We start from the raw sequence: 24110 nt of genomic DNA, 5'->3' as shown, positions 1-24110 counted from the left end.
GTTGGCTTGCTCAGGTTTCGTCCTCCTTCTGTCTCCTCTTTCTGACAAGGAGAGTATGTTTTCACCCCCGTTTGCGTTTTTAATTGTTTGTCTGTCTGTTAGCAGCATTACCCAAAAACTAAGAGAGAGATTTGGACCAAACCTAGTGGGTAGATAGCCCATTACCCAGGGAACAGTAAGTAAACTTTTGGGACCGATCCGGATTGTATTACAGATTCTGGATCCGGAAAACACTTTCTGTGAAACCGTAATCAGTGATGAGAAAATCTAACCCATTATGAAGAGTGGTTTGGAAATTACGTTGCCCTTGTCGGAGAGATGTGCTCCATTGAGTGCCCCTCTAGTTTATTTCTCATTTTCTCTTTCTTCTCACCAATTTTTCATTTCTCTGTTTCCATCCATCTTTCCATTACTTCTCCATTATCATATACTATTTGTTTCTTCCTGCTTTCTATCACTTTTACCCTTCCCACCTTCCTGTTATTGTCTTTTTATCCTGCTTCCTGCCTTTCTTCTTTTTCCTCTGTTCCTCTGCATGTTTTTACTTTGCGTTTTCTCATACTTAACAAAGAATTTATTACGTCCTTTCTTTCTGGAAATATCGATTATCATTTATTTCTCTCTACGTGGCCTTCTTTCCTGCTTTCGTTCGTTCCATTTTCCCTCCTTCCTTCCTTTCATCTTCCTTCTTCTTTCATTCCTCCTTTCCGTCCTACTTTCCTTCCTTCCTTCCTTCCATCCATCCATCCATCCATGCATCCATCCATCCTTCCTTCCTTCCTTCCTTCCTTCCTGTCTCCTTCCCGTCCCACATTCCTTCCTTTATTCCTTCCCTCTTTCTTTCTTTCCTTCTTCCCGTCCTTTCTTCCTCCTTCCTTCCTTCCTTCTTTTTCTTTCGTTCTTTCTGTCTTTCTTCATTCATCCATTCAATCAATCCTTTCTTTCTTGCTTTCTCTCTTTCCTTCTTCCTTCCTCATTCTGTTATCTTTCTTCTTTTTTCTTATTCTTTCTCTGTTTACTAGTCTATATATCCTTCTTCCTCTCCGTAAACTTTCCAGTATTCCATCCCTTCATCCATTATCCAATCCTATGGTGCCTCATGAGGAGCAAAGGAGCCCGGGGTTAGGCAGGTTGGTCCTGACATTTAAGATGAGAGTGACCAGCCTCACTCATCCCTGAGTGGCATAACATGAGCAATAAACCTCAACGATTACCTACTCAGGCTCAATCCGACTGGAGCGCCTTAATTAGGCAGCAAACCATCAGGCGCCATAATTTGGTTATATGGTTACCACCCAGCGTAGTAAATGGTTTCCAGGTGTACAGGAAACCATTTGGCTTGTCACTCAGTGTAGGGTCACCCATAGGCAGAAGGAAGAGGAAAGAATGAAGGAGAGAAAGACAGAAGAGGGAGTGTAAAGTCACCCGCAGGCAGAAAGATGATGAAAGAATGAATGAAAGACGGAAGAGGAAGGAAGGAAGAGAGGAAAGGGCAGACACCCAAAGTAGCACTACATTGAGGTGAGTGGATGGTGAGCGCCCAACCTACCACTTTACAGTATTATTTGTCTTATTACCCTCTCTCTCTCTCTCTCTCTCTCTCTCTCTCTCTCTGCGCATTTTGTTTTCTCTTTCAAGCTCTTTCTCTCCTTGTCTACTCGTTCTCGTCTCTTTCTCTCCTTTGTCTTCTTTTTCTCCTCCTCTATATTTTTCCTCTCCGTTCTCCTCTTTTCCTTTCTTTCTTCTTTTTCTTTTCACTCTCTTTCTATTCTCTTCCCAGTCTTCATTTTCTCTTCACTGTTTCTTTTTCATGTCTTTTTATTTTCTCTGTTGTCTCTCTCTCCTCATGTCTTCTTTTTCTCTCTTCCCTCTGATCTTAATTTTCTTTATTTTCGTTTCTTCCTGTTTTCTTTTCTCCTTGTCTTCCTTCTCTCCATGTCTTTTGCTCCTTCCTGTTTTCTCTTCTGATTTCTTTTCTCCTTCCTTCTTTTGTCTTTCCTGGCTTCTCCTTCTGTCCTGTCTTTCCTCACTCTTTTGTTATTCTCTCCTTCGTCTGTCGTATACTTGCTTTTCTCCTCCTACCCTTTCTTTCCTCTCTCTGTTCCTGGTTTACTTCATTCTTTTCTCCCCGTCCTCTTCCTTTTCTCTCTTTTCCTTTTACCATGTTTTGTTCTTTCACCCTTATCTTGTCGGCTTCCTCTATGTTTTTTCATCCTTTTCTTCCTTTATATCCTCTAGATTTTTTCTTTTTTTTCCCCGTTTTTCCCTCTCCTACTTTGTTTTCTCTCCGCATTGTTTTCTTCTTTCTCTCCCTTCCCTCTCTCTTTACCTCTTCCTCCTCCGTTTTTTTTTTTCTAATAAATCCTCCCTCTTCTCACTGCTAATTTATTTCCACCTTTCTCATACAATACTTTTCTTTCATTCTTCTCCTTCTCAAGTCTCTTCTCCCGCTCCCTCCTTCCTTCCTTCTCTTTTACATGTTTCCTGTCTCCCTGTCCTCTTTCTTTTCCCTGTTTGCCCTTCTTTCTTTCTCTCTCTCTTTTTTTTCCGATTCACTTTCCCCCTTTCTTCTTTTACCTCCTTTTCTGTCTTATATCCTGTCTCTTTTCTTCCCTCCCAAATGTCTTTCCTTTCCCCCTTCCTTCTCTTCGCTTCATTTCCTCTTATAGTTCTCTTCTCATCATTTATTTACTTCCCGCCTTCATCTTCCTCGGTTCGCTTCTTCGCTTTCTTCCTTTCCCATTTCCTGCTTCCGTCTTTCGCCTCATTTTCTCTTACAGTTCACCCCTCTTCTCATCATTTATTTACTTCCGTCATTCTCGTACTCTCTTACCGGTACTCTCCCTACCTTTGACTCTGTGTGTGTGTGTGTGTGTGTGTGTGTGTGTGTGTGTGTGTGTGTGTGTGTGTGTGTGTGTCAAAATTCCTGTTTCACTCATTCTCATCCACCATTCCTGCGTCACTCCCACTCACTCCACTGTCACATCTACCACTATCACTGCCACTATTTTTTTTTTCTCCATTCCATCCCCACTCATACCAATCCAGATCACACTTTCACCTGTGTCACTCTCTTTTCGCTCCTTCATCCTCCAGTCCCACTACCACCTACCACTCCCCTCTTACTTTTCCTCCTACTGTCACACACCACTCCCAACTCGCTCTCACTCCCACTCCCACACAGGACACGGGCAAAGGCAGTAAGGGTGTGGAAATAAGCATGGCAATGAGAGACTAATCGTGCATGGCGGGTAATACTAAGGAGGCTCTGGCCCTACACCCTGCCTGACCCCATGTACTTATGTCCTGATCTAATATTCCACCCCGCTGCCCTGTTCCCCTTCTCTCCACGGGAATTTTACGCTGGTAGAAGCACACGCTAATGCTGCCCCGTAATATCATTGGGCGTTACTTTCCTTAACTTTATATAATTCTGATTTAGCTTGTCTACACTAGCCGAGCCAAAGCTTAATCTAATAAATCCTGAACTCTCGTAATCTGATTATATAATAAAATGCTGTCTCGTATTGTTATTCTGTGTTACACTAATTAATTTTATTATACATAGTTAATTTACTCGAAATTAGTTAAGTTTTAACTAACCTAACTTTACCAGCCTTCTTAGTGGTTTAACCCACTCTGACCTAAAATGAGCTAACATAATTTAGTTCGCTTGTATTATTATTGTTCGTTAACTTTATGTAATTTTTTAATATGCCCGAGTCTAACCCAACCTGACCTAACGGTCTAATTAGCCCATTAAAGGCCCGGGTCCCCATGTGTAGGATTATAATGGAGCGGTATTTTACTGGAACGGTACATTGCTGGAGCGGTATTAGTGTACCGCCTTCCCCCAATCGGCTTGTAGTAGCCTTGCTCATAGGTTCGTGCCCTGGGTTTCTTATCTTTGCTCATGTTAATTTTTGACACTGTCTCGTTCCATCTTTCTTTTAAGACCCTAGGTACTATTGGGGTAATGATTGCCAACATTCACAATGGAAAGCAGGATGGTTTCCATACAGCCATACCACACAAACATATATCTGTGCAAATTGCCCCGATGATTACTGAACGTACATGAACATAGGATCCCACATTTGCGTGGTTGGGCAGTTTGACCTTTGACTCAATAAATACTTTTAATGTGCCTAAAAAAAAAAAAAATGGAAAAAGATGTGTGGGTGTATTTGCCCAAAGAACAACTGCACCAAGCTTGAAGTGAAGTGATGAAGAGATAAAGGAATGACACCAAAGTGAAAAGTGTTTGGAAAAAAGGAAGAAGCAGAAGATGAAAAAGGAAACCAAGATGTGGATTTACCAGTTTCCCAAATAACAGTGTAAGTTGTGCTAGAATAACTGATAGTGTGACACACATCCCTAATGAACACATCCTTCAGTATACTAAAAGCTGACTCTACACATCATTTAAACCTGGTGAAACATAACCTAATTTTGAAGTGTAATATAATTTTGCCTTGTCTTGCTTAATATAATCTACTTTCGTTTACATAAAATATTGTAACTCGGTCTGGCAAAATAATATGATAATAATATGATAATAATAATAATAATAATGGAACTAAAGAGTGAAAAAAAAAATGCAAATGGAATAACAAAATTGGAAAGAAAATTAGGAACAAGCAGTGAGAGAGAGAAAACGGCGAAATAAGAGAAAGGGAGAGCCTGGAAGTGAGAGGGAGACAAAATCATTAGAGAAAGGGAGAAGGCGTAGTGGTATTAGAGAGAGAGAGAGAGAGAGAGAGAGAGAGAGAGAGAGAGAGAGAGAAAGAAAGAAAAAAGCTCGTAAATTGGAGAATGGAAAGAGAAATGGGATGAAAAAGAAGTAATGAATTGAAAGAAAATGGAAATATGATAGATGACTGAGAGAAATGTAACGAAAGCCGTGGAGTGAGAAAGAACACAAAGGTGTGAAATGAGGGAAAAAGAAAAGCACTGAAAAAAGTAAGAAAGAGCTAAAAGATAGTCTTGAATTGTGAAAAGAAGAGAGAGATATACAGTAAAAAGAAAGGGAGATATAAGCGTTAGAATAAGAGCAACAGAAGTTAAGCCATCGAAAGAAAGAAAAAGGAAGTGCCATAGAAAGAGGGAATATGAAAGTTGTGGAAAAAGAACAAAACAAAGAGAAAGAATCATGGAGGAAAAAATAAAAGCATGGAATGAGAGGAGGAAAGAATGGCATGGACAGAGAGAGAGAGAGGGAGAGAGAGAGAGAGAGAGAGAGAGAGAGAGAGAGAGAGAGAGAGAGAGAGAGAAATGAGAGGAGGAAAGAATGGCATGGACAGAGAGAGAGAGAGAGAGAGAGAGAGAGAGAGAGAGAGGTATACATAGAGTGAAAAAGAGAAAGGAGTGGAAAGAAAAAAATACTTGAATAAAAAAATGGCATGCAATTAGGAAAAAATACAGTCGTAAACCAAGAGAAAAGAAAGAAAAAATCGTGTAACGTGAGGAAAGAAACCGAGAATCGTGAGAAGGAAGTGCAGTCGTAGAATAAGAGGAAATGAAAGACAGGGAGTGAAAAAATGCAAGAGAATACTAGAGTCTGAGGGGAAGGTGTCTTTAAAAAGGTAATCGAGTTCATCCAGGCTTGATCGAGTTTATCCAGGCAGGTTGAGAACAGGACAGCACCCGCCTTCCTTAGCTTCCAACACAGATCTGGCTTCAGTGGAATCATATGACACGTGACCAGCTTGCAGAATAGGCACACACAAAGTAACACACCTAATGGAGCAGTTTTACCGCATATGGCACACTATGACGCAAACATCAGCGGTTTAGGGCACTAGTGGGACAGCCTCATAGGAGCATTTGCTTGCCTGCAGTCGACAGGTCTGCTTGATCAGGCGGGCCGGGGTTTGAGCAACAGCAGAAGCAACAGCAACAAGAATAAGAGAGAGAGAGAAAGAGAATAATTTAATGAAAGAATGGGAAGGAAAGTCGTGGAAATGGAGGCGCTATGTATAGCAGTGACAGAAAACATTGATTGTACTGACGAATACCTGCGATAAAGAATAATGAGGTAATCTAGACACTTAATTCACTCATCCATTAGGAAGACGTGACTACCTAAAGAATTACTGAGACAAAATCTGTTCAACTTAACTTTTACACTTTCGATACCCTGATTATTGATCAGAAGTTCTTTTGGGTAATATGTGCTTCCGACTATAGTGTGTTAGTGTGAGGTTTGGTTGTGTGAGATATAGAAGTGTGTAGTGTGGCGTGCCGGTGTGTGGCGCGGCAGTGATAAATGTAGCAGGATGTGATGTGGCAGTACCGAGTGTGACGGTGTAAAACGACTCAGTAGTATGTTTAAGAATGTGAGGTGTGGCAGTGTGAAGTGTAACATCGTGAGGCGTGGCGGTGCGAAGTAGGGTAGCGTGCTGTGTGTCAGTTTAAGGTGAGACTGTGTGAGGCGTTGCAATATGTGATGTGGCAGTGTACGGTGTGGCTGTATGATGTATGGTAGTATGAGGTGCGACAGTGATGGTGTGATATGGTAGAATGGGTTGTTGCAATGCGAGGAGCGAGTAGTGTGAGGTGTGATGGTGTGAGGCGTGACAGTGTGAGGTGTGCTAGTTTGAGGTGCTGCGGTGTGAGATGTGCTAGTGCGAAGTATTGTAGTATCATCCGCACTATGTAGCAAGAATCAAGACTGCATTGCAGTTTCTTTCAGGATATAAAAATAACATGATCACTCAAAATTTAGTGGAAACTCTTGCGAAACTCCCCTCCGAGGGATATCTCCATCGCTAAATGAAATCGTCTGGAAGTGGAACTAATAGAATAATAAATTTTTAACTGCAGTGCAGGGAGTTAAGGCTGAAGTTAAATATTCGGCAGTTTAATTCGACAGATGCTCCAATTTGCAAGTTTCCGTTTGGGTAATGATGTCCTTGTGTCGTCCTCCTTTATTGTTTTATGCTTCTTCCGTTAATTCCTGTATAAGAATTAATATTTTATCGACCTTTTACACTCTCTTCCTTCATCCCTGCCTTCATTTTTCACCCCTGTCAACTCTTATCTTTTCTTCCCTTTTTCGGCCTTCATTAATCTTAGGTGTGTTTTTTCTTTTCATCCTTCACTTATCCCTGTTTTCATGTCATGCCTTTCATTTTCTTTCCTTCCTGTTTCCTTCATGAACAAATTGTTCATTCTGATGACATATTACAAATGTATTTTTTCTTTTCTTCAGACGGCATTATTCAGATTAGGAAGATTTCGAACAAGAGGGGTTATAACGAGGATTCGTTTACCCCTTCATTGACAGTTGACTTAAAGTAAATGAAATAGCCTGGTGCAGTAAAAATAAACTAGAAAAAAGAAAACCAGATACTGCAGTACTGAAAGTGTTAATCATTTCTCCCCCTCCTTTTCGTCATCTTTCGCTTGTAATTTCCTTATTATTATACTTAATGTTTTTCTCCTAACGTAATTTCTGGGTCAATTTGCAGTTTGCAGTCTCAGTTCCCGCGCGCTCCTCTCTCATTTTCTTCATTTTTCATTTTACCTTTTATATTGTTCTTGCATTTCCCTCCTTAATCGTTTCCTCTCGAGAACGTGTTTTTTTTTCTTTTTTTTTCTTAATCACAGGAGGAACATAGCACTGCAAAAGTTAAATACCGACTTCAGTAACCCCTTCAACACAAGAAGTCTTTCCTAACTTAAGTAAGTGATTATCGTACGGTTGCCCGGTCTGTCTGTTGGAGCAGACTCATCAACTACAGGCAAACAACTACTCCCGCAGGCGCGTCCCTTGCAATGAACCAGTGTTTCCTTGAGGCCGGCAGTGCCGTGCTACAGCGAGGCGCGAGGAGAACTGTGGACTTTTGGTTCCTGGATGGATGCTGCATTTGCGTCTCTCAATCTCTTTAACAGTGACACCATAGTAGACTCCACATCACTCCGTTAATTGGCCATATGGTTACCACCCAGGAATGTAAATGGTTTCATTGGCTTGTCACTCAGTGTAAAGTCACCTGTTGTGAAAAACAGAGGGTAGAGCCACCTGAAGTGAAAAGCACGGGAATAGAAAGTGACAGGACGGTTGGAAGAAAAAAAAAGAAAGAAAGAAAAGGGCAGAATGATAAAAGATGATGGAAGAAGAACAGCACTATATCAAGTGAGTGGATGATGGTCCCCACCACCCACCACCTCGTATGGAAGTAACAATACAATAAACATGATGTCATTACGGTGAAGGTCACTCTTCGCAGAATAAAATCATCTAGTGCCAGCTGGAATAGTATGACTCTCACAGGTGAAAGAAACTGTCTGGCGCTAGCTGGAATACATTATCAGAAATACCACGACTTTGAAAATGTGAGTGACCTACCTTTTTCAACATTTTTTTTCTCCCTTCCCTTATCTTTCCTGTTCCATCCATAGTTTATCCTCTCACTCCCTCTCTACTGCCATTCATCCATCTTCTCTCCCTTCCTGCGTCCCTCTCCCTTCCATGTAAACTGACACTATGCCCGGTTATAATATTTAATTCACACACACACACACACACACACACACACACACACACACACACACACACACACGCACGCACGCACGCACGCACGCACGCACGCACGCACGCACGCACGCACGCACGCACGCACGCACGCACGCACACACACACACACACACACACACACACACACACACACACACACACACACACACACACACACACACACACACACACACACACACACCTTACCTCGTTACTTAGGGGACGTCAATTTAATCTTTCTTCCCCCAGACGATGTTAGTGAATTAGGAAGGATCTGTCGTAGTGTCAGAGTTAATAATAGTAATAGTAATAATAATATTAGCAGTAATAATAATAATAATAATAATAATAATAATAATAATAATAATGATGATGATGATGATGATGATGATGATAATAATAATAGCAATAATAATAGCCCGAACAATAGTAATACGACTACTACTGCCAATAATGATGATGATGATGATGATGCCGCCGCAGCCGCCGCTGTTGCTGCTGTTTCTTTTTTTGTATACCGTATCACCTCCAACCTTTTGGGATTATATTGTGAACCACCGAAATCCATTCACCATTTGGAGTTGTAATGTTAAGGTTAACACTAACCCTAATATTACTGTCCGTTGGCCCCAAGCACGCCAACGGCTGTGGTTACCAACCATCTACTACTACTTTTATTGCTTTATATTTATTTATTAACATTACTGTGTTAATAAAGACATTTTCTATTGGAGTCGGTGGTTTGTGCGACTCGACCACAGTAGCATCGTAATCCATGCCTGCCAAAGAGACAGGCCTGAGGGCTGATTATCTTGTGCCCCTGAGGCATAGGAGTGCAGACCTCACGAGGGAGAATGACAGTCGACATCTCATTCAGGCCGTAACAGAACTCTGGGGTTGACGCTTCTTCTCAGAAAGAACCTCTGCCAGTCTTGAGTAGAATCTCTCCGCCTCTGGACCCACCTCACCTGATGTTGTAAACACAAGGGGCGTGAATCGACCGTGATCCACATGTTGGAGTCTTTTTTGGTAGTTTCATTTTTATTCTTGTTCATTCTTATTGTGTGCAGCCTCGAGATACAGTTCATGATGGCATGATGCCATTGGATCAAATATCCTAATGTCGAAGAAAGACCTTTGCCCACGTGTCCAGAAACCTCGAGCACTGACGTCCACTCTTGCATCATATGATGTATTTGCTGTTCTGTGGATGAAGTGCCCGCCCAGTAGAGGTAGCAGAGCTGGCCCTATGGTGACATCATTGCATATTTCCTGTAGCATTTTCGCCGTGAGGTCGCGCACTTCATCATGTATGCAAACAAAGCCTCATTCTTGCAAAGCATTGCATGGATTCCATCGAAGAAAGTGCCACAGGCACAGTGTTGAGATAGGTTCTCAATTGGCCACCCATTTCTCAAGGCTGTGGCGTCAGTAAATTCTTGTTTGTTGAAGTGGAAGCTGTTTGCCCTTAGAGGCAGGGTTGTCAGCCAGTTTGATGGCCCAACCTACTGTGCCATTTCAACTCTTCAGAACTGGTCTGGTGTCAGATGTTCGGTTATGTGCTGCAGCTGGTCCTATCGTCTTGTTTCTCGCTCATTGCGTATCTGTGTCTTTATGTCTTTTTGCCTTTGGTAGTCGATTTCACACGTCTCAGCCTGGGCGCAAATCTTCTGTGATAGGGATTCGGTGTACCTAAGTGAATTTCTGTGTACGTAGCTTGCCATGGTTGCTGGATTTACAATGCCAAGGCCTCCCATCCTGGATGGTTGTGCTAGAAGATCCCTCTCTTCTGGTGTGAGAATATGGTCATTGGTCAGTGATGGGAGAAGTGGTTCTCAGATAGCATCCTCCAGTGGTTGTAGCAGCAACTCGATGTCGGAAATTGTACGCATCACGAAGGTCCATCTTTGCTTTACACCATACGTAAATGCACTGTATGCTGCTGGGATTCTGTTATTGCATGGCTGGATAGTACAAGTATTTTTTCCACCCATGTCTTTATCACTCACATAATGTTCTTGGAACTCACTGATTTCAATCACAGCACCTAGATGCCTCTGGCATTCTTTAGTCCCTATCACTTTTGTATCTCTAAAGCCCTCGTGTGCATCTTGATAGCAAGCTGGTTTCACGATCAAGATGGACTGACGTGCATTAGGGTAATAATCAATTTCAGGGCCATAAGATGTTATAAAGTCCCACCATTTCCTCACATCTTCCCCCTTCCCAGTATCTGTGAGATTATCTGCATAGGCTACTTGTTTTACATTGGTGGCCTCGTATTTGATCTGCTGTTGCACCGCTGTCATAGCCAGGGCGTACATAGCCATGGCAACGGGGTCCCCCTGGGTAGTTCCTTCTGTGGACTTTTTTTTTTTTTAAGCGAGGAAGAAGGAACCAAAGGCCATGAGCCCGCAGTAACAGTTCCCTCCAAGAGAAAAACAAAATACAATAGGGAGCCAAATTCAAGATCCGATCATTTTGAGATGCCTGGACACACTGCGTTTGAAAGACTGGAGATCAAAGGCAGCAGGAAATACAGACAGAGGGAGACAGTTCCAGAGTTGAGTTGTTGCATAAATGAAGGACTGGGAGTAACGGTTAACTCTTGCATTAGAGAGTTGGACAGAAAAGGGATGAGAGTTTGCTGCCAGATGGGTGCTATGCGCCCATTGTTGAGGTGGAGAAATGCAAGCAGACAGTTCAGAGGAGCAATGACCATTAAAGTAGTGATAGAAAAGAGATAAAGATGCAACAGTGCGGTGAAGAGACCGAGGTTAAAGGGAGTCAGTAATAGGAGGAGAGTTAATGTGACGAAAAGCCTTTGACTCCACCCTATTGAGAAGAGCTGTATGTGGGGAGTCCCACACATGAGAGTTTTACTCCACACAGGGGCGGATAAAACCCCTGTATAGAGTCAACAATTGTGCAGGGGTAAAGAAAGAGCGGAGTCGACTTAGCACACCCAATCTCTTGGAAGCAGATTTTACAAGAGATGTAATATGATCTTTCCAAGATAAGTCCCGAGTAAATGAAATCCCAAGCATGTTCAAGGATGATGCAGGATTAAGCTGAATAATATTAAACATTAATGGGTATACCTGTGGAAGATTTTGTCGGGTTGATAGGTGTAAGAACTGAGTCTTAGATGCATTAAAAACAACCATATTATTTTTACCCCAGTCAGAGATACGAGCCAAGTCAGACATTAGGTCATAGCCTCATCCCTTGTTTGTTGAAGTAACTGTTGAGATGGGCGTTGCGGGAACCGAATGGAAAGGTGAAGGGTGGAGTCATCAGCGTATGAGTGGATAGGGTTAGAGGTACAGCTTAGATCATTGATGAATAAAAGGAAGAGAGTTGGTGAGAGGACAGAGCCCTGAGGAACGCCACTGTTGATAGATCTAGGAGAAGAACGATGGCCGTCTACAACAGCGGCTATAGAATGACCAGAAAGGAAGCTAGCGATGAAGGCACAGATAGAAAGATAGAAACCGTAGGAGGGCAGTTTGAAAATTAAAGATTTATGCCAGACTCGATCGAAAGCCTTTGAGACGTCAAGTGCAATGGCAAAGCTTTCGCCAAAGTCCCGAAAGGAGGATGAACAGGAGTCTGAAAGGTAGGTGAGAAGATCGCCAGTGGAGCGTCCCTGACGGAACCCGTACTGACGATCGGAAAGAAGGTTGTGATAGGAAAGATGCCTTAAAATGTTTGTATCGAGAATTTACTCGAAAACTTTTGAAATACAGGACGTTAAAGCAATTGGACGATAGTTGGAGGGTTGGGAGTGGTCACCCTTCTTTGGGAATGACTGAATGAGAGCAAACTTCCAGCAAGAAGGAAAGGTACAAGTTGACAGACAAAGGCAAAAGAGTTTGCCTAGGCAGGGTGTAAGCACAGAAGCACAGTTCTTGAGAACAACAGGAGGGACCCCATCTGGCCCATATGCCTTGTTAGTACTGAGGCCAGTGATGGCAGAAAATACATCAGCTGAAGAAATTTTAATGTCATCCATGAGGAAGTCAGAGGGGGGAAGTGATGGAGGAACAGCACCGGAATCGTCTCAGGTGGAATTGGAGGAGAAAGTCTGTGCGAAGAGATCTGCTTTATCAGTAGAAGAAACAGCTACAGAACCATCAGAGTAGAAAAAAGGAGGGAAGGATGATGAGGTAAAGTTGTTAGAAAGGTTTTTGGCAAGGTTCCAGAAGGAGCGGGAAGAATTCAAGTTGGAGAGTTGAGAGCATTTAGTACGGATGAAATTATTTTTAACAGAGCGAAGAACAGACTTAGCACGATTCCGGGCAGAAACGTAAAGATGATGTGATTCAGGGGTGGGTTGGCTCCGGTAGCTTTTGTAGGCCCTCTCCTTGTTGAGGACAGCATTAGAACAAGCGTGATTAAACCAAGGCTTTCTTGCGTTAGTCAAAGGATACGAGAAAGGAATGTATGCTTTCATGCCCGAGAGAATAACCTCGGTAATGCGCAAGGCACACTCAGATGGTTCACGGCCATGGAAGCAATAATCATTCCAGGGAAAATCAAAGAAGTACTGCCTGAGGGCCTCCCAGTCCGCGGCTCCAAAATGCCACAGACGACGTTTCCCTGGAGGGTCCACAGGCCGTACCGGAGTGATAGGACAGGTTAAGGTGATAAGGTTGTGATTGGAGGAGCCCAACGGAAAGAAAAGATTAACAGAGTAAGCAGAAGGATTAGTTGTGAGGAAAAGGTCAAGTATGTTGGAGCTCTCTCCAAGGCGGTCAGGGATACAGGTAGGGTGCTGTACAAGCTGCTCTAGGTCATTAAGGATAGGAAAGATGTAGGCTTGTTCACCAGGTGGATCAGTGAAAGGGGAGGAGAGCCAAAGGTGGTGGTGAACATTGAAATCTCCAAGAATGGAGATTTCAGAGAAAGGAGAGATGGATAGAATGTGTTCCATCGCAGAAGTAAGACAGTCAATGAATTTTTGATAGTCAGTAGAATTAGGGGATAAGTAAACAGCACAGATATATTTAGTCAGAGAATGACAGGAAAGCCGAAGCCAGAGTGTAGAGAATTCAGAAGAATCGAGTTCAGGAACACGAGAGGAATGTAAGTCGTTGCATATGTATACACAACAGCCACCTTTGGCATTGAAATGAGTATAGAGAAAGTAGGAGGATACAGAAAAGGGTTTGCTGTCAGTTGCCTCAGACAGCTAAGTCGCAGTTAGAAAAAGAAGGTGAGGTTTAGAGGAGGAGAGGTGGTGCTCAACAGAGCAAAAGTTAGAGGAAAGGCCGCGAATGTTGCAGAAATGAAAAAGAAGTGAGTCAGACAGTGGTTCCAGGCACCTCGAGTTGTCACCGGGAAAGGGGCGGATGGTGGGGGCATTTATGGTTCCCCTCCCCTGGGGACTCTGAGGCTTGGTGATGAGACGCCATAATTTTTTGCATTTAGGAAAAGGAAGTGTAGTGTGTACTGTGCATGTAGTTTGGTGTAGATAGTTAGAGAAATTTGTACTGGAGATCATGCTGGCATACTCTCTGTGTAACTGAGACACTGAAACAGTTCAGCAAAAGGGGATGGTCAGGAACTAGTCCAGAGGGCTGATGAAAGCTCCAGCACTCCCTGTCATCAGCTTTCTGTCCACCTCGGGAGTACTGCCCTGCTCGACTGGTGCTACAGTCTACTCCTCCAGGACTGGATTACACCCACATCGTGAGCAGCTGTCTTACCCACAATGTAGAAGTCTGCTGGTTCTTTGTAGGTGCTTTCCACATAGTGGGCAATTGAAGGGCATTTAACATTGATGTTGTGCAGCTTTGCCCCTCGGTTGATGGAATTAAATGCATTTGAGGCATCAGCCAGTAAGATTGCCTGACAGTCCTTTTCCTTATATTTTCCTCACGGAATGAACTGCTGCCTCACCTCCTGCCTGCTGGCCTGCACACACTTGGAGGTTGCCATCCGCCTGCTTAACATCATCTTTCATCACCCGTATGATGCATTTTCTTATAATCCGTTTTACGACTTCACCCACTGATGAGCCTACATCCTGGATTCTTATTAGGGGGGATTAGTCTGCAAGCCGTCAGTGCTTCAGTGTTGTTGCACTGACTTGAAGCCCGCTTCTTCCCCAGTGAGGCAATGTTGTTACACAGTCCTGTTGCTGCCTTCCATAACTTGATGCTACTGAGGATTACTTGCCAAGATTTTGCATCCAAGCCTGACGGTCCTGCCCGTACTTATGTGTGCAATGTCTTCCCCCATACCATATCTCCAGTTATCCTGTCATATATGATGGGATTGGGCACTTGCTTGTCGTGCAGTTGGGTGTTTTACCTTTGCTTGTTGCATTGTTTCTTCTGTCAAGTCAAGTACTCTGATGATTCAGCTGGCAGGGATCTTGTCACCATCGAGACCTTCCCCTGTCTCATCTTGCAGCCAAAAATCCCTGCCACATTGTTGGTGTTCTGGTTTCTTCTGCCTGAGTTGCTTATTCTCATCTGTGTCACGAGTCGGCTAGTGACATTGGCTTTTGTGGGAAACCATGAACTCAAGTGGAATCCCAGTTTATCGTTCAGTTAACCGCTCATTCGGTCGGGAGTCTTTTCAAATCAATTTTTCATTGTCATACGTGATTGTCTTTGTGTGAGACATTAGTGCTTCCGCAGAGCGATTTGTTTTGGGCGCGTTTCGCTCACTCTAGCCGTTAAAAAAATGCAGCCATAGCGCTTCTTTCTTTCCCACGAGTTAGTCAGTCAAGTGTCTGTCGTGACAGAGTGAGGTTCTGTGCTCCAGCAGTGAGAGGTCAGCTAGCACCCAGACTCCACTAGACTACAGTTCTCCAGGCTCCCACCCGTCGTTGGTGATACACTGCATTCATTGACCAGTATTTCCTTTTCGTTTTCCTAGACTTAAGATGTGCTTTTCCTAGGCGTAAGAATTTAGCTTTTGAGTGAGTGAGTGAGTGCGATCTCTTTATTTGAATTCATTTGAAATGTAACGTAAAATTTATTTCTTTGTAATCAATAAATTAAGCAGTTCTTTTCTTGAGCTTAATGTAATATAAACTCGTGTTTCGTTTCTCCACAATTAAGCTTATTTCCCTTATAGCTCCTAGCTTGCATAAACGTTTTGCTATTCATAACTGGTACTTAGGCCAGTCTTGTTGTATTAAGCTTAAAATCTGTTGTGCCTTCTAGGAGTTACGCATCAGCAAGAACCTGATATTATTAATAGTATTAGTTTTTTATTGTCATGGGTGAAGTAACTTTCTCCAGAGGCTAACAGTACTAATAATCAGCATTTGTTAGTAATTAGTCTCTGCTGTGTACTGTTGAGAAAGTTTATAAATTCTCGTTCTGAGAAAATCGGCAAAGCAAGCCGGTATAAAGTAATCAGTGCTTGATTTAGCAAGACAATCATTGTACCTGCTCTTCAATATTATTGAACATTATCTTTTAATAATTGCATTTATTTAAAAACCCCGTGACAATTGGCGACCTCATTCCAGGATATTAACTCCTAGCTCTAAAGCTATTCACAAGATAATACTCACTCGTTCATATTTACGTATTTATCATTAAAGTTTATAGGCACAAGCTTACTGGTGTTTACCGTTAGTTTAGCAAGTGAATTCTGCTTTATTAATCCATATAGTACTTAACTCTAGTACTTTATTCTTGGTAACGCCAGACGATTTTATTCGCTCCTGGGAAGTCGCCGTACCGATTGTGTTAATTATTGAGTCTTCCCAGTCATTGCATTTTTGCTTTATTCCTTGCCAGTTAACTAGTTAAGACTGGTCACCACTAGCTTGTGTCTGTATTCTTTACTTGTGTTATTAGCATTCGTTTGCGAAGCCGCAGTCAGTACTGAGCCGCTAGTTATTTAGATTGAGCTAGCATCATGGCAGCCAGTGTCTATGTACAGGAAGCTAAAGATATGGGCCTCACAGACCCAGAGAAAATTCAAACCTACGTCCTCTCACGGTTTAATATCGAGCAGGAACGTGAGAAAGATGCTCTTGACGAGCATAGAATCCAACGCGAACACGAGCGAGAACAGCGCGAATACGAACGAGAACAACGCGAACACGAGCAGAAACAATGCGAACTCGACTTAGAACACGAGTGAGAACAGCGTGAGGAACGAGAGAGAGAACGAGAACACGAACGTGCCAAGCGAGAAGCACGCGAAAAACATGAACTTGAAGTGCTGAAGCTCAAGCGAGATTCCTTGGCTTCTGACACATCTGGTGCAGTTAACCCAAGCTCCACTAGCGCTCTCCCTGCACATGTCCTGGCGACCCCACACATCAAGCTTCCTTCATACAAGGAAGGCGAGCGAATCGAGCCGTACATAGCTCGTTTTGAGGACATGGCAGACATGTATCAACTGGATGATGCAGCTAAGCGGATCCAATTTCTTAGTTTATTTGAGGGCCCTGCCTTCGATGTTCACAGAATTCGTGGAGACAATCTCACATATGAGATGATGAAAGCTGCACTCATTAAGGCGTATGGTCTCACAGTAGACGACGCCAAAGTTCAGTTCATGCGAGCTCGTCTCCAAGACAAGGAGACAGCTGTTCAGTTCCTCGACCGTCTCACTGCTTACTTAGGTGAGTGGATGGAGAAAGATGAAACTCCTTCCATGCGTGAGGGGATAATTGACCTTATGCTGCGTACACAGCTAGAGAGGTCGTGGCCTGCTGAGCTCATAGCACAGCTTAAGATCTGCCAGGTGAAAGATGCCAGCCAAATGGTAGAAAAGGCTGATGCGTACTTCACTGCATACGGGTATCAAACTCGTAAGCAAAACACCTGGAACAGCAGAAAAGATACTGCCAAATCTGGGAAGCTGTCTCAGATTGAATCCCAGCACCAAGGCCATTCTCAGAGTAATGGCCCAGGTCCAAGCAAACAGTGGAAGGACCAGGGGCAAAACACTCAGAAACCTGCGTGGAAGAGGTACAACAAGTACCCTAACCAGCAGCAGTATCAGCCACGCAACCGACCGTCGGGACAAACTTTTTCACCACCAGCTCAAAAGAGGCAGGAAGCAAACGCTGCCTTCATTCCTCAGCAGCAGCATGGTGGTCACGTCCCTACCAGTATGGGTATTCCCCCACAGTTCACTAGTCCCACAGTGACAGTGAACCCCCCTCCACAGATGGCCAGTGTTCCATCTCCACAGGCAGTGAGTACGACCCCTCAAGTTTCTAAGTCTCAAGGCACCATGTTTGCCGCATCAATTCAGCAGCCTCATGAGTGGCTAGCTGCTTCCTCCACAGGCCCTCCCACAGGTGACAGTACCTTCCTTGTTCAGCCAGGGTTTGTGGGAGGCATTCCAGTGAAGGTCCTGAGAGATAATGGATCCTCAGGTTGCTCTGTCAAACAGAGTTTAGTTCGGCCTGAGCAGTACACAGGTCGACAGATCCATGCAAACCGTATTGATGGATCAGTGAGATTGTTCCCTGAGGCATGTATCCAGGTGGCATCTCCATTTTATACTGGTACGACACTCGCAGTTGTCATGCCAGAATCCTTATTTGACCTTATTATAGGCAACATTCCCAGTGTCAAGGATAGTTGCACCGAGCATGACGCTACTCAGACTTCGGCTACAGTAACACGAGCCATGACTGAGGCTCCAGATTGTGTCACCCCAGTGACCATTGAATCGCCGCAAGATCTGATGTGTAGCCAACTTGTTCAAGAACAACATTCTGACCCGACACTTGCTGCCGTGCAGAACAAACAAAAGGGTAGAGTGATAAAGTATTCATGGGGAGGTCAAGCCAAGTTCCTTTGCAAACAAGGACGGCTCTACCGTGAGGCACGAACACCCGAGGGCGAGGTTCGACAGCAGTTTGTTGTTCCCGCCAAGTACCGCCTAGCAGTGTTACAATGGGGTCATTGTTAAGCCTCAGGAGGTCACATGGGCAAAAGGAAGACCCAGGGCCGTATCCGAGCTGACTTTTTCTGGCCAGGGATGGGACGAGACATAGATATTTTTGTGCGTTCCTGCAGTGTGTGTCAAAGTAACACCACTAATCAGGGACATGTCCTTCCTGTGCCATTTGAAACCACACCTGTAATCTCTGAGTCAGTTGAGAGATAGGGCAGTGGTAATGTGGGTGTAGACCTAATGTCTCACCTACTAACTGCTTACTAACTAGCAACTGTTGTATGCTGGGTTCCGTAACATAGGCGGCCTCAGAGATTTGAGTAATCCAAGAACCAGCCTGGTTCCCAGTTAAAAGTGTAGACCTGACGTCTCACTTGTTGGCCCCACAGGACACAGTATGTCCAGGGCCTGTACATACTTATATACCATAGGTTAAGGTGGAAGTTTGAGAACTCTGCAGAGACAGTCCGAGGCTGTGTATGAATTACCTTGTGGAACGTCTCGAGCTGTGGGCCTCTCTGAGGATTCCCGGAGAATGCACATTACCCACATGAGTGTTCACACCCACGGTGGGTGTTAAAACGTGACCTGCCCGAGATTGCGTAGCGATTCTCAGCTTCCTGTATTAGTCATAAGTGTAGAGTTAGGTTAACCAGTAAACTGCCTGTTCTAAGCAATTTGTGAATTCAAGAACTGGCACGTTTCCTGGTTAATAATGTTAGGTTAACTAGTAAACTGCCCGTTCTAAGAGATTTGAGTAATTCAAGAACTGGCACATTTCCTAGTTAATAAGCGTTAACCAGTAAGCTATAAGGGTTCTAAGCAATTTGTGAATTCAAGAATTACGTTTCCTGGTTAATAATGACATAAGTACTGATTGCTAGGCAGAAAGAGAGAGAGAGAGAAATAACAGTTTTGATGCTCCACCTTAATTCCTTTCGCAGGTGTACCTGGCGGGTGCAGCATTGCTGTGCAGATCAGCTGGTCATTCCTGTCGCATGCTGCCGCCCCTTCTCTTCTGCCTCGTCATCATTATTTACTATAAATTTGTATTATGTGATTTTACACGTAGGTACAGTTACACCACAACTGTCACACCTACACCATGCATTACATAGATTACGCTACATATCAATTAGTTGTTAATGTAAATGTAGCGAACTTTTGCTCAATTTGACCTGAGTACAGGATTTTCACCGTCGTCACAGAGTTTTTTCCCTCAAGCTTGCCTCTATTAACGTAAATATGAGGTTTTTACGCTCATTGGCGATAGTGATTTTCTCCTGTAGCAGGATAGCACACACACCACAGTGTGAATCTTATGTGACTGAGTTAGGATTTATATGTATGCATATTGAAATCTTTTTTCTGAAGAAAAAAAGATTTGATTTTCATGGGGCGTAATGTCACGAGTCGGCTAGTGACATTGGCTTTTGTGGGAACCACGAACTCAAGTGGAATCCCAGTTTATCGTTCAGTTAACCGCTCATTCGGTCGGGAGTCTTTTCAAATCAATTTTTCATTGTCATACGTGATCGTCTTTGTGTGAGACATTAGCGCTTCCGCTGAGCGATTTGTTTTGGGCGCATTTCGCTCACTCTAGCCGTTAAAAAAATGCGGCCATAGCGCTTCTTTCTTTCCCACGAGTTAGTCAGTCAAGTGTCTGTCGTGACAGAGTGAGGTTCTGTGCTCCAGCAGTGAGAGGTCAGCTAGCACCCAGACTCCACTAGACTACAGTTCTCCAGGCTCCCACCCTTCGTTGGTGATACACTGCATTCATTGACCAGTATTTCCTTTTCGTTTTCCTAGACTTAAGAGTTTAGTTAAGGTGCTTTTCCTAGGCGTAAGAATTTAGCTTTTGAGTGAGTGAGTGAGTGCGATCTCTTCATTTGAATTCATTTGAAATGTAACGTAAAATTTATTTCTTTGTAATCAATAAATTTAGCAGTTCTTTTCTTGAGCTTAATGTAATGTAAACTCGTGTTTCATTTCTCCACAATTAAGCTTATTTTCCTTATAGCTCCTAGCTTGCATAAACGTTTTGCTATTCATAACTGGTACTTAGGCCAGTCTTGTTGTATTAAGCTTAAAATCCGTTGTGCCTTCTAGGAGTTACGCATCAGCAAGAACCTGATATTATTAATAGTATTAGTTATTTATTGTCATGGGTGAAGTAACTTTCTCCAGAGGCTAACAGTACTAATAATCAGCATTTGTGAGTAATTAGTCTCTGCTGTGTACTGTTGAGAAAGTTTATAAATTCTCGTTCTGAGAAAATCGGCGAAGCAAGCCGGTATAAAGTAATCAGTGCTTGATTTAGCAAGACAATCATTGTCCCTGCTCTTCAATATTATTGAACATTATCCTTCAATAACTGCATTTGTTTAAAAACCCCGTGACAATCTGCAAGGCCCTTGCATCCTCAAGTAGATTATCAGTTTTACCTCTTTTTCCATGTTTCGACCCGCCTTTGAATGGCCTTAATATTTTCTGCAGTGTTTGCTCTTGGGCGGGTCATGTTATGGAAAAGATGTGGTATCAGTGCAAGGACCTTAAGGGAGACTGAGGCAGTGGGTGAGATATTTTTGTAGTTTGCTATTAGGCAAGTGATTTTCTTGATCGTGCCAATTGTAGCACTGCATTTGGGAGGTTCAAAAATGTTGCTTGAGAGCCATCCAACAATTTCATTGCATGTTGTGTTCACCCAGGTTGCTGCATTTTCTCTGAATTTGCCTGTCCATGATGTGGGATGACCTCGCCCAGGCCTGTGAAGCTGTTCTGTCATGATCGTTTTGGGAACATAATACCAGGGTGATTCCCTCTTTCATGCACTCCTCCATGATGGTCTTCATCCTGAGCTTCATTTCTGTCATAAACTTCATAACGTTCTTCATTCCCACCTTCACTACTATTCACTTCCCTATGGTGATTTAGCCCATCCCATACAGTACTTCCATATCTCTCGCATCTTGGCGTCTATCCCTATCCTTCGTTTCACCGTGGGATCTTTCACCACCACGCATGTCAGTGTGATCGTGTATATTGTCAGTGACCGCCTCATTAATTTCCACGTCATCATTCGGTGGCCTGCCATGTTGGAAGCGGTCAAGCGCCGCTTCTGGTGGGCTGTAATTCCCTAACACATTCATACAGAAAGGTCCCAGTCTACAGTATTTATACGGCGACCTGTTTGTTGCACGTGAACACCTGATACACTTATGCTGCCTACTGGAACACTGGCAACAATACTGTGGCATGGCCATGGTGTTCATAAAGTCTTTATACTGCGGTGTAGTACTCATCATCATTATCATCATCATCATCATCATCAGGACCTCCTTTTCCACCCTATAGCTGGGATAATAATTAATCTGGCTTTTGTAGTAGCTTTAAATGGAAATTATCTGATGTTACTAGAGCTACTGTCTTACTATTTGATATATAAATTAAAATTTGATGGAAATGGAAAAAATTGCATGTTTTACTTCTGTTTCTGCATATAATATGACGATGTTATGAAGCAGTTTGATCGTTTTTCTTTATTTTTGCATATCATTTAATATATGATTAGTTTATCTTTTACTAATAATTAACTGAGCTGATACTACTATGTATTTAAAGACTGAAACGATGGAAAACAACGCTTCTTTGTTTAAGAGTTAAATAGGTGGCCAATGGGTGTGGTGCAGTATTGTGGAGCCTTGTTTAGTGGTTCTGGGTCTTCAGGCGTTACGGTGTAGGGGTGAAAGAGGTGTGTGTGTGTGTGTGTGTGTGTGTGTGTGTGTGTTGGCGTTGTTAGTGATATTGGGCCTTAAGACGTTATGGTGTAGGGGTGAGAGTGGTGAGGTGTGTGGTGTTGGGACAGTGTGTGTGTTGGTGTTGCAGCAGGTGATGTGTGATGTGTGATGTGTGGTTGTGGTGTGTTGGGGTGGTAAGGTAAAGGCACCTTTATTTATTAAGGCATATTGGCCTAACAGGGTTTATTTAGTATTGGTTTTTATTACGAGATAGTGATAGAAATTTTGTGAGGGTTGAGTAAGTAGTTCTAGTTTGTAATATTATTGAGTTTGCATTGGCCTTTCATATTGAAATTATATTAATATTACCCTTATTACTACTGTATGTGGTGTGGCATGAAAATGAAAAGTCAAGAGTGAGAGCAGTGGAGATGGGACTGCTGAGGAATGTATGTGGAGTACAGAGAGTGGATAGGATACGAAATAATGTGATTCGTGAAAGATGTGGAATGAGGAAGTCTTTGGACACCAGAATGAGAGAGAATGTACTAACATGGTATGGTCATGTGGTGAGAGTGGATAACAATAAAGTGGTGAAAAAGGTATATCTGTGGGAATTTGAAGGAGGCGAGGTAGGCCAAGGAGAAGATGGAGGGATATGGTCGATGAGTGTGTGAGGAAGAAGGGTATGGAAGTCGGTGAGGCTAGGGGACTGACAAGAGATCGAGCTGGCTGGATAAATGTTGTGAGAAGTGCATGACCAGGGATTTGGCACCCCTTTTGAACGTGACAGCGTCCAGATTGACTCTCTCGGGTATGTTTATATGATGCTCCAGAATGTGGTGAATGTTTTTGGTGTTTCAGATAGAGTCAGGATTCCGGGGGCTTCAATGATGAGTGAATGAAAGCGTGGCCCATTGAACTGGGCAAACTTGGGCTGTCTGGACGTTGCCGCTCCTTACCCTGCCGTAGGGTGGGAAAGGAGGTACAGGTGATGATGATAGTGATGATTACTGTGTTTAATAATAAGAGTGTATTTAAAACTAGTTTACTATGATTAAATTTATTTTAATAAAGTTATACATATTAATAATATATTAAAGTTAACGTTCTATTTATTACTAAGCTATTTATTATTTTATTATTGATTTATCTACTGGGCATGGCTGTAAATGTATGATGAGATTTTATGTAAAATATGTTTTATGATAATTTAAAAACCGTCAGTGAGTGTGTGTCTGTGTGTATATGTTTACTCGTACATTGCAGTGTCATCTAGGATGTGTGTAAGATTCCCTACCTAAATGTTTCTGTATGCCACACTTCTATACCACCTGGCCATGCCGGTGGTTTGTACATAGGTGATTGGTGTATAGTTAGTGGCAGTTGTTGTCGTATTAACTACTTTATATGGCGTTTATAAAACGTATAATTGGGTGGTGTGTATGCTAATGATCAGTGGGTGTATGATGCCTGTGATATGCATTGTGTGGTTACAGCTCGTGTGTTACGGAAGGATAATGGAGTGAGCTAGAGCTGTGTGACAGGCTTTCCAAGTGTCCTTGTTATTTGTGAACAAACTGAAAAATAGGCTTCAGAGAGGTATGGGGAGCAGGGTGGCACAGTGGTGGAGCGCTTGACTCTACACCAGGCGGTCAAGAGTTCGCGCCCCGACCGGGTAGCTGCCTTCCTGGGAGGGGTAGAGCTCTCCCGTCACCCTAGCTGTGCTATATAATCTATCAAGGTCTAGCCCGAGGGAGTATTCTTCCCTTCAGAGAGATTCTAATTTTGTATATGAATGAGGGTGGGGATTCTTTCACTCTGACATAGATAATACACAAACATAGTCCTTAATACAGTAGATAAATGAATGCGAATATATTGATATTTAAAAAAGTGATAAAATATAATAAAATATATCTTTATGATATTCTCAAGCCATTTTCGTACATCCAAGCCAC

Source organism: Coenobita brevimanus, chromosome 38 (genome assembly GCF_032717465.1).
Source record: "Coenobita brevimanus isolate Jiangsu-jjx chromosome 38, ASM3271746v2, whole genome shotgun sequence".
Taxonomy (NCBI): Eukaryota; Metazoa; Arthropoda; class Malacostraca; order Decapoda; family Coenobitidae; genus Coenobita; species Coenobita brevimanus.
The sequence above is the reverse complement of the archived record's forward strand: the minus strand, read 5'-3'. Positions refer to the sequence as shown.